Raw genomic sequence first — 11,947 nt, forward strand, 5'->3', positions numbered from 1 at the left:
GCCTCAGTTCTAGGCCGAGGATATAGAATGCAAGGTAATACTTGCTCTTAAACATAGTGTGCTCCCAAATGTTTCAAAGTGGCTACAAGAAGTTCACAACAGCTGCTACGCGGGCTAGCCCGAGGCTCTGTAATGGAAAATTTGCACCCGGTGACAACAGCTAGAGGCATGCTGATTGCCACCTTGGGTCAGAGTAGCTTGTGAGTGTGTGCGTATAAAGATGATGTGCATACAGGGGAGTTTTGTCATTTGTCCTATATAACTGTACTTCACGCCTAATGACATTAAGCCCTCCGTCCTGCAGTACTTGCCAAAGCGTTTGGCTGGTGCTGTGTGGCACGGAAGAGCTGTGACCCAGGCAGCTAAAGAATGTTGCTGGAGAAGCAGCTCCTGTTGCGTGGCTTCACAAGGGACAGCAGTTGTGTACTTGCACCGCCGCACCACCCCTTACTGTCGCTCTACTCTGTTTAGCCGCGGCCGTCCTCAAACTAACGTGGACACTCTGGACCAGAGAAGGAAAATCTGGGATAAACTTTTTCTGTTGCTTCCTACAAGAGCAACGTTTTGGGTCGGGCAGGTGATGTGAACAAATTTTCCTGATGCAGGCAGTCAGCACGCTCGTCTTTGAAACCAGCAGTGTAAAGAACACGAAATGCAGGCTTGGGCCATGCCATCTGCAGCACCCACAGACATCATTCCTGGCATTGCTTACATTTTACTTCTGCATGAAGTATTTTGTGGAGGACTGCCTCTGTCTACAGACAGGTAAGGACTGTTAGGTTCAGCAGAGGAATGTGTTCTGGGGTTTTTTTTTATATTTCATACAGATCTGTAAATACAATACTTTGATCAAGTTTAGGTAAACAGCGGTTTCCCTTAAAAAGGTCAGTAGGGTGTCCAGACAGCACTAAAAATACCATCATCACGCATCCTAAGTTCGGGTTAAATTTGTTGTTAAACTGGAACAAACAAGCCTTAATACTTCTCTTTCTGTTTTGGATACACAAGCTAAAACATTCATTTAAAAAACTGGCAGATACACCAGTATCGTAGAAAAGGCTGTGAGGCGCTTACGTGGGTCTGGAATTTCATGAGGAAGTGAGGGACCACCTTACACAGAATCATGGTAGCAACTGAGGGTTACATCTTTGGTATGTAATAGCAGACAACTTTCACATTCAAATTAACCAAATTTATTCAGCAAAACATTAAAGATCATCTTCTTTAGCTAAAACCTGCAAACCTTCCTCTAAGTCAGCTCTTGAAGAACAAGTGGCTGTGGTAGAAATAAGTTTCCCACCGTGGAAAAGGCTAGCAGCGCTTCCTCTCTAAGATTACTGTTTAAGCCTAAAAAGTAGTTATTTCTCCATCGTCTGCTTTTTTTTAATCTTTTTTTCATTTGTTTTTGGTGAAGGTTCCAACTGTGAAGGTGTCTGGTACATTAGGGGTTGAGAATGGAGAGCCGTGGTCTCCAGGAACCAATACTGATGTAACTTCCACCAGGCTGATCTGTGATTCCGCCGTCATCCTCCTCCCAGTACTGATGAGGACCAGGATGCGTGTTCGCTGCACAGCATCTCAAATTCAGTAATTTTTGGTCTGCCAAAACTCCTAGGCTGAACTTTCTCAGTCCTGTAGTACGCTGAACACAGCATCAGCAGTAAACAGCACAGGCACTGGATAACCTTTCAAGATGCTTCAGCATCTTTGTCTTCTGAGATTTACTCCACAGGAAAGTACTGACGGAGAGCTCCTCGAGTTGCGTACAGATGCGTCACAGGAGCTTGCATGGGTCTTTAGTGGTTTGGGGGTTTTTTGCCCCCCATTTAAAGCAAATAAAAAGCCATGTGTAAACTCATTGGGGTAGAGCAATGGACCAGCGGTGTGCAGAGAAGGGTGTTGCAGATCTCTAGATGAAGGAGCCATGGGCTGTTTGCACCGCTCTATGTTCCTCCTGCTCTCGGCACGGTGATTAGCCAGTCTTGTACCGGTTGGGTTTGTGAACCCAAGGTTATGAGAGAGATGCTTGTTTATAGTACTTCAGTTACTGTAAGCTGGTCCTCTCTGGTAGAAACCTTGTAAATTCATGGAGATAAAGAGAACCTGAAGGATGGCTAAAGGTAACTGATGTTTATAACCGATGTTAAGCTTTAATGACTTGCAGTGGCCCCACTATGTTTTATAGGTTCTGTGGAAGCAGCCCCAGCTCGCGCAGCAGTGCAGGAAAGAAGAACCACCAAACGTCCATTACTAAATCACTGTCGGTGATACCTGGCAACCCAGATCTTCACAAACATTGCGTAGTGTCAGATCTCACGGCAAATGCACCAAATGCCTCCATCGGGGAACACTGAACTGTTTGGTGGCTCTCGTGCGCTGCTGGCATATTTTGGCGGGATCTGGACTGTAGCAGGATGGTGACGGAACGGAGACCTTTGTCAGCAGCTGCTCTGCTGCTTGTCAACTTGCACAGTCTAATAATGTGCTTTCCTAATGCTCCTATTTCTCTTCTGCTCTTTGCTCCGGGTGTCATTTTCCCCCTTTCTCCCGGCCATACTGAATTCAGTGCAGGATTGGACAGGGAGGAGCAACATCTAGGGAACAAAAAGGGGATCTGGTTCACACTGAAATAATCCCAGATGCCACATCCCATGGTTACTTTACAGCGGAACTTCTCCTGGTTGAGGATCCTCACTTCCATCAGGAGCTGCCAATTTGGATTTCTACTTCGTGGTTTAACAGTATTGTGTAGTTAATGCTTAGAAGCTGGTTTCTTAAAAAAACAGGAAAAAACCCAACAACAACAACAAAACAAAAAAAACCCAACAAGATTTTAACAGTGCATCAAATACAACTTCAGTATGACTGAGTTATTTGTATAGTTCCACAGGGCATGAATACCTCTAACAGTTTTTCTTCCTTCAGAGCAATTAATAAAGTTCAGGGGAAAGTTAATTATAGGTAGTTGAGCTTCCCACTAGCAGAATACTGACTTCAGCTGCTGTACGTAGCCACGTACGAGGCTGCTGCTCGGCGCCCCTTGTTCTCACTGGCTTTCTTCTGCCCCGGCTGCATGGTGTGGTGCACAGGACAGTGCACTGAATGCTCTGCTCTCCTTGGCCAGAAAAGAGAGGGGGGGAAAAAGCAGAGATAACAGGTCCTAACCTGCATGTCACATTCCAAAGCCTTTCCTCCTGGTGTATCAGTGGACATCCGAATAGTGAAGATGTCAGCCTCATCCTGGTGGACCATGTCCAAAGGAACGTTCCAGCAGGCCTGCTGTCTCTAGAGCAGGTAAGGAAGAGTTACTTGCCGAGCTCAAGACTCGCTTCTCGCTTGTGGCGAGGTGTCCTTCATAAGTTCACAGCAAATACAAGTAATAATTAAAGCGGTGATGCCAAATCTTCTGCTTGGGCAGTGGTGGCAGCAGAAGTGACCGCGGCTGCCGCTGTGTGGCTGGGGTGGCCCTGGCTCTCCCAGTGCCTGATACCATCACATGAGCTGCTAGCACTCCAGGGAAAAGGTAGCAAGAGCAAAGCTTCGCTGAAAAACAAAAATCTAGTGCTGGGCTCACACTCACAGTGGAACACAAAGTGTAGGGATTTTTTTCTTGTCTTAAAATAAAACATCTTTTCAAAGTCTAGATTTCCAGACAGTCTTATATACAGTGTGTTTCATTTCTATCTACTAGAGGCTACAAAGGAACTCATGTGGCAACTCATCTGAGGATTTCATAGGAAGGGGACAAGAACAATAGATCTTCGCAATATAAAAAGGCAAAGCCTTATGGAAGTTAAGAACTGGACTACACAGGGATATAGCTGAGGATATTCCCTGGAAAGGGAAGCTCGTACTGGGATAGTCACCCGATGCGGTGGGAATGTAGGAGGTCTGGATTCCGTTCCTACCTCAGCCTGCATGGGTAACCTTGGACAGGATATTTAATCGCAGTTTTCCACGTATGAAGATGAGATTAACAAGCACGCTTCTTCCATCATTTTTTTTCATTTGGTCTGTTCCAGCTTTGGAAGGCAGTGGGTGATTTGTGAGTGGATCTATGAAAGATGGTCATACGACTTTTTATAATTCTATGAATAATTTTAGAAAGTCTACACCAGTACTGACAGATGCAGAACACTCTAAGAGTGGCCACACGTGCACAGGGATGTCCTTAAGGTCTGCTCTATCTGGTCCCAAGCGGATGTTGCAGGAGAGGATGCGTTTTCAGAGTCCGGTTCTGGAATTAAAACACTAAGAGGTTTCTTCCTCTTGTGGACACAGACGGTGATGGGACAGGCAGCTTGCTTCAGCGTGGGGAAGGGGCTGAGCCCCATTTCTCAGCCCCTGCTTTCCCCACCCCCGCCATGACGTCCCCAGCCCGGTGCGGGGGGCTGCGCCCCTCCTTGCTCAGCACCCATGCCGTGCCTGCAAGCTGCACGTTGCAGGGCGGTTGGAAGCGCACACTCAAACGCCAAGAGTGTTTTAAAATATTATAGAATCCGTGTTTTAATATTGCCTTAAACTTCTGGGGTTTAGTGCAGCTTTGATGGTACCACGCAGTGAGATGAGCTCTCCCAAGCCAGAGAGACCTGGGATCTTTGCGACAGACACTGGTCACTTGAGGGGTGATAACCCCTGGCTGATAACCAGCAGCTGACTTTACACTCTGACCCACAACCTTCCCACCAGCAGCACCCAAGTGGGCTTGGACTCGCTCTCCCCTCGCCACCCCCCTGCCCAGCTGCCTGCTGCCAGGCAGGGGTCTCTGGGCGGCTGCCACCCCCCTCTCCCAAGCTGGGGGGCTGCTGCTGCTGCTACGGGCAAGGCCTGGGGACTCCTTTTGCCCCCCAGCCCCGGGAGACTCAACACACCCTCCTATTTCGCAGCCTTCGCAGCCAAAACAGGGCTCGAGCACTTCTAGGCTGATAGCGCTCGTGCAGCTGAGCACGGACGGATGCCGGCCAGGAGCGCCCTGGGGACCCCCACCCTCTGCCCGGCTACTTGCAGGGGAAGGGGGAGCGTGAGCTGCAGCCCTGGGCCTGGCGGGGCCTCAGCAGCCCCTTCCCCAGCTCGGGGGCAGCTCCCGAGCCCACCCGCCCGGCCGTGCTCGAGGGCACTGCTCCAGTGGCTGTCCCAGCGCGAAGGGCTGGGGGTAACTGGTACGAGTACGGGCTGTGGGAAGGGGGATTGTTTAGGAAGCTCGGCCTGTGGCCACCGTATCTTGTGGTGCTACTTGTGCTCCTGATTTTTATTTCTTTTTAGATGGCTGGAGGAGTCCAGAGGTGAATGAATAAAAAAATCCACCTGTTCCTCACGAGGGTCCCCGGTGCCCAGCTCTGAGGAGGAGCACAGTGGAAGAGCCACCCCAGCATCTGTGTCTGCTTCTGCCTCCTGCCAGCCAGCCCCCTCCCCCTCCCCTCTGTGCTTAACCCTTGCCTTGCCCTACGCCACCTATCCATGCCTTCCAGTCTGCTACCTTCTCCTTTCCAGTTTGAGAAGAATATTTCTGTGTTGCGCCCATGAGGAAAAGCCAGCGGAGCCTTCTTCACCTGAGGCACAGCCGTGCTGCAGCACAGTGACCCTGCACGGCGGTGGGTGAGCCTGGGGGGCTCGGACCCCACACCTGAGCACCCCCAGGCTTTGCTGCCAGCCCCTCTGGGCTAAGTGATGGTTGGGCATCTACTGGGTGTACCTCCAGGATGAGCGAAACCAAGGTGTCACCAGCTTTCCGTGCCCGTGTGCACCTCGGCTTCCTCCAAAACCAGAAACGCGGGTGTCTGCGGCCGGAGCCTGGGCTGGTGACACAGCCAGGTCAAACCCTGTTCAGAGGGGACACGTGAGACCCCGAGTCCTGGCTGGGGGAGAGGCAAGGACAGTGAAACCAGGAGGCTGATACCCAACTAGGATGTATTAAAACTTCAGGCTAGGAAAACTGGATGAAATCGTTCTACCTGAGATCCCAAACTACAAAAGGAAACTGCTTCTCTGGGGAAGAGTGGATTTCCAGCTACTCACAGAGAAGAAATCTTCATCACCTGTTGGAACAGCACAGCAAGGGATGCAGAGGCTAGCAGCCTGCTTCCTCACCTTCTTCTATGTGACTGTTGCAAGTCTTCTTTGACTAAGAATATAATGAACCAATTTAATTAACTAATGGACGCAGGTAGCTTGGAAATTGCTAGACCTATGAAGGACATGCCTGTTTTTTAAATGAACTCCCCACAGCAGGCAGATCCTTGCTTAATCGTTTCCTCCTTGAGCTTCTTCAAAATATTTTTCCACCATGGGCATTGTGCAGTTCTCCCTTGTTACAGTTCGTGCTGCAGCCACTAGTGTCCCATTTTCTGGGGAACTGTAAGCTGTGTAGGAAACAGGAAGGTGGCCGAGGCATCTCTAATGCATAGGAGGAGAGTTAGGAAGCAAAAATAATGAGAACCAACTAGACAACAGGACTGGAGTACTCAGGCTGGGCAAAGCGTGGAGGAACCAGCTAAATGAAGACTTAGCTACAGTTTGCTGCAAAACGGGCAGGTCAAAACTTAACTAAAAGCAAAATCTTTGTTTTCTAACCATGGACCTATCCCGCTGCAAGGGATCCTGAGCCCAAACCCCTTGGAGGAATGAGCAGAAGAGCTGATGGTTTTGCACTAACCTGCCTCAGAAGTGGGGATTCCCATGCAGAACCATACCTTGGAGGAGGTGGAGAACATTAACATCAGATTTGGAGCTTAACAGGGGAAGAAAGCCAATGTGAGAGAAGGTTTTTTTAATGAGATGGGCACCACAGAGACCTGGAGGAGACAGGTCTTCAGGCATCTTCCAGGCGTTGTCATGGAGAAGACTCCTACAGTAAGGCTCGAGATGAGGGGTACGTTAATGACAAGTAGAAACTGTCGTGCCCTGCCCTTAGTGACATATGTCACTCAAGCACATTTCTTACTGCTCCACCGTGACATGAGCAGCAAACCCGTGGCTCCTTTCCCCTACCCTGTGGTCAGAACCTGCTGACGGTCCATAGCCCTCAGGACTCATCCTCCAGGCAGGATGCGGCCGGAGCAAGGTGGGGGGAGCAGGGCTGTGGTTTGGGTTACTGCCTGGCACTCTGTGTGTCACCGGGGGCAAGACCCCAGCTTTTGCCTGTTCGAGTAGGACCAAACTCGGCTCCAGCCCGGACCCAACCCCTCTGATCTTTTAAAACACATCTTTGTCTTCTTCTTGACCAGAACATCTGGTGATACCTATTGTTTTAAGGAAATGTTGATGGTGACTCCCTTTCTCCTGGAACAGATGCAGTTTCTGGACATTCCTGTGACAACTGTTAGTCTGTTGAAACAGAGATGCTGCAAAGGGAAGGAGGAAGAGGAGGATGGGAGCAGCAATGCATCCCACTACGCACTCCCTGGAGACAACTGCAGCTTCATCTGGCTCACTAGAGCGATAGACTGGCAAGTGTGGCAAAGCAGAACGTAGTATTTATTTATGTTCTCATTTTTAAACAGAACTGGTGAGGTTCATCCCATCCTCAGCAGAGGGGTTTTATTTATATAAAGGTACTTATTTATATGAAGTGTAGTAATCTTCTGAATGACAATGTTCAGTTCCAAGTCCACACTGCCTGGAGTAACCACTCTTGGCGAGTCATCTCACCTCTGCCTGTCCCTCCCCTGCCCTGAAAAAAGCACTGAATGGTATTTTTATACAACAAGCTTCCAAGGTGCTGTAGGTGTTGCCCTCTTTAAAAAAGCAGCTCAAGTTACCAAATAATATCCCCTCTGAGACAGCATCACTCTGTCTCTCCAGCCTGTGCTACCCTGAGGATGAGCTGGACTGGGTTAGCAGAGGGTGAGCGGAGCAGGTCTGATGGCTTCCCACCTCTGCGCTGCCTCCTGACCTCAGACACTGTTTTGTTCTGTGGCTTCTGCGCCCTGTCCAGCCACGGTGTTGCGTGATGTTAAGCAAGACTGCTGGCACAGCATTGAAAAGATCCCTGTTGTAAGTTATGTATTTTTACATGAATAAAACCCAGTCCCCATGTTAATTTTGGGGGGGCAGAAGAAGCTGAGAAGTGTCTCAGGAGTGCTCAGTGTGTTGTTTGAGTACTGTGAAGGTGCCGTTGCTTCCTTCACAAGTTTGGAAACACACTGTGGCTTGCAGGCGATTTGGATACAGGAGTTCCCCTTTAGTAGCACCATGGCAAAGCTGGCACACTCCTACAGGAACAAGGCGGCTCCAGAGAGGTAACGGGGATCGCTTACGAGCACAAAGTTCCTCCGGTGTTTGATGAACAGGAAAATTATGCATATCACAAGGACACTGTAAAAGATCTCTCCAGCTTCTGTACGAGCTTGCTCCCTTTTGGGGACTGCTCTGGGTGAATTTGCCTGCAACACCTCCTGCTTTCTTACCCCTTCTCCCCTTGTCCCGTAAAGCACACAGAGGGAAGGAGCTCAGGGATTGTCCCTGGAAGGACTGCTCTGGAAGCACCCTCGTGCCGGGCTTCCCGTTCACGTGGGACAGACCTGCAGCTAAAACCCTCCGGCGCCTGCTGTGTGCGCCGCGGTGGTCCCTGCCCCGCTCAGGAGGAGCATCTGGCTTCTGCCCCCTGCCCCCCCGGGTCACCCCGCCGCACGGTGCCGGGCGAGGAGCTGTGCTCCCCACCAGCTTGAGCTTGTGAGCCACCTCAGTGTGTCACCCCGTGGGCCACAGGCGATAAAATGATGGCTGTCCCCGGCAAAAGCTGCATCCCAGAGATGAAACCCACTCCCTTCCACAGCTTCTGGAGGAAAAAGTAACTCCCGGCTGCTGCTGCCGTTGCGGCACGCCACATGGGGAGGATAAGCACAACCCAGGGAGAGGGTGTCAGCATCTTTGCTTGAACCGAGAGCAGCTGTCGATGGATCCAGCCCTGGGCTTCACCACCCACCTGCCCCACCGGGACCAGTGAAATGGATACCGGGAGGTAACCAGCGTCTAAGAGCAGCGTCTCTGCTCGTCTCTGGCTGAGCCCCAAGCGTGGCAGAGAGGATTTCCACTTAAATACCTACCCGAACAGCTAAAATCATCCTCTGCGGCATGTGGAAACATAAACCTTTGTTTTCCCACCTGCTAAAGCCACCTGCTGTTGTCTCCTCCTGTTTTCTACTTTTAGCTCATTAGTTCCACCGCAACTACACTGTGCTGCCTCGCTGCCTTTTACTGAAGGCACGTCAGAGGCAACTAAATGCATCTGAGCAGCTGTTTGACCCGTTTGCTGCCGAAAAGCAGCGCAGATCAGCATCGAGTCCCTGCCGAACAACAGCCCCAGGGAAGAAGCAGCCCCAAAACTCTGACAGCTCCAAACGCTACCGAGGTCTTTTTGTCACAGTCTCATCTCTGACTTCTCCTGGGTGAGAAAGATGAGCCTCCGTGGCTGTAGTGATAATTTTATGAGTTGGCTTCTTAAATATCAGCATGACAACTGCTCGCGGAAGGGTGCTGCCAGCTTGCTTGCTTTATGGTGATACCCATGCAAAAACCTCCCGTAATCTTCTACTAATCACGAAGAATGCGAGTGGGACTCTGAAGAGCTACCCAAGAATTTCCAAAATCTCACCAGGTGCATTAGATCAGGCTTAACTGGGGAAGGCTCCACTGTGATTCCCCTCCTTTGCTGGGAAGGTGGTCTTCCTCTCTGACAAGAGGGAGCGTTATCTAAATCAGCGTTGCCTTTACACGCAGAACAGAGTTCCTCCTTGGCAAAGATGGAAGAGAAAAAGTGTCATGTAGGAGAGACAGAGTTAGACAGGCAGGGCTTGCTGGTCGTCTGGGTGTGTGGCAAAAGCCGCATTGCATTCGTGAGCCTCAGCAATGGGAAGAATAGTGAATGTACCAGAAACAAAGAGACAAAGGAGGTGTAAGGAAGGAATTTCTTGTTGCTTTGCTAAACTGTACTGGAACATGGGCAGGGAGAGGGAAAAACAAGTTGCAGGGGTGAAAACGGCAGCGCAAATTGGAAAATTCAGAAGTCGTTCAGGTAGTTATGGATGAAACAGGAAAGCAAAAGGAAAAGAAAAGTATGCAGGGGACAGGGAACAGAAGAATCTGGAGAGCCACAGTTTGTGGAGACACGAAATTCTGGGACACACCAGGGAATGATCACATTGCAGTGAGAGCAGACGGTTGTGGAAATTTTGTGACTGCTGTCTACGGAGGAGAGTGGAACCGAGCAGGCTGAAGATGCAGAAGGTGTTATGCTTGCCCAAGAGGTCGCCTCTGGCAGTGGATGACACTACCTGGGGGTTTCTGCTTGATCCGCTTCCCACAACCAGTGCTAAGACTCCTCCTACTGCCCAGCCCTCGTCCCCTGTCTCGCTGCAGATCACCTCCTCGCCTCCAGCCGCAGTGAAGTTTCTTATTACAGAAAGTTGACGAGTCCATTTGTATGGTCTTTTGCTGAGTACAAAGTATTAACATTTGAATCGATAACCATGGAACTTGTAATGTTTCAAAACAGGAGAGAGATTTGCAGAGAGAAGGACTGTTTACAGTCCGAAAGGATTAGCTTATAATAACGAAGCAAAACTTGGGTTTCAGAGCCAGCTACAGAAATAGTCTTCTTTTCCTTCTTGCAACTAATAACATCGTTTTTCTTCTGGAGTCAGAGGACTCTTTACTTACTGAGTGAACAATATGGATTTTTCACTACTGCCCTCCTCCTTTTTTTCTTTCCTTTATGCTGGCATGACTTTGCTCTTCCTGTCAGACATCGGTTACTGCAAACCCGCAAAGATCTCATCTGCTTTTAACTTCCTCCTCTCGGCTCAGGGTCTGCACTGCTTCTTCTCCAGCCTAGTGCCAGCTTCTTGCCAGAAGCTGGCTCTGCTCTAGCTAGCGTCTGTCTGAGCTTGGGAGCCGGCTGACCCCAGCTTTTCCGTCATCGTCGGCTCCTCAAGCCCACAGCTGTTCCACCCAAACCTCTGGTGAGACGTTACCACCACTGGAGTCCTCCTCACAGGACATCGGTCATCAAACCAAGAGCTGTAAAACACCCGAGCGCTGTTTTTGAAGAACGATCCCCTCACAAGGTTGCTCAAGAAGGTTATATTGAACCGGCCTTTCACCGCCCCGCGGTGCTGCCTCTTCTCTGCCCCCTTCAAAGCCTGGGTTGAACACGTGGGGTTTCCCCAAGAGCATCAGCATCCGGCGAACCCCAACTTTCACCAAACCTGTTCTCAGAGGCAAGTGGGAGCCCTGCAGAGGGGGAAACCCACGGAGGCACGGGGCGTGTTTTCCCCTGCAGCTCGGTGCCTAAAGCACCATCTTAGTTGTGCTAATGGGAACAAGCGTCGCACCAGCCGCTGTGCGGGAAAGTCTAGAAGCTGGGTACGGGTGGAAGGCAGCGCCCTGCACAGGGGACCCCAGCACGAGTCGTCTGTAGAGATCCCAGTGAGAACTCGCGTTCTGGCTTCACCCTTCAGGCATGGGTCGGGGTGGCAGTGGGGTAAAACTCCCGCCACAGGACATAGGTACGGCTGCACAACAGGGCTGGGGGAGACTCTCCCCCAGGAGCAGAGGGACGGAGGCACAAAGCGCTGTTCAGTGAGGAGGAGAGGGGAGGGAGGCAGGTAGAGAGACGGGGATGGCAGCTGGGAAAGAAAATCGGGTGGGAGCTTAAGGTCAGTAGCTGAAAGGGGAGGCGGGGGGGGAGAAACAAACCCCAGGTGGAACAGGGAAGTTCTGGCTACGAGTTGGGCAAAGGAGGGTAGAGACTGGGCATGGGAATGAGCAGCACCAGAGGTTTGTCCTGCTTTTCTGTGTAAATACACAGCGAACTTCACAACTAGCTGCCTGTGTTGAACCTCAATGATCCTGTTGCCCTGAAAACGTGACTGTGAAGGCATCGGTATTTTTGGAAAAAAAACAACCCCAGAGCTGCTGGGTGGCTCTGCAGTGGCTGTGCCGGTACCAC

Source organism: Falco cherrug, chromosome 4 (assembly GCF_023634085.1).
Source record: "Falco cherrug isolate bFalChe1 chromosome 4, bFalChe1.pri, whole genome shotgun sequence".
NCBI classification, from domain to species: Eukaryota; Metazoa; Chordata; class Aves; order Falconiformes; family Falconidae; genus Falco; species Falco cherrug.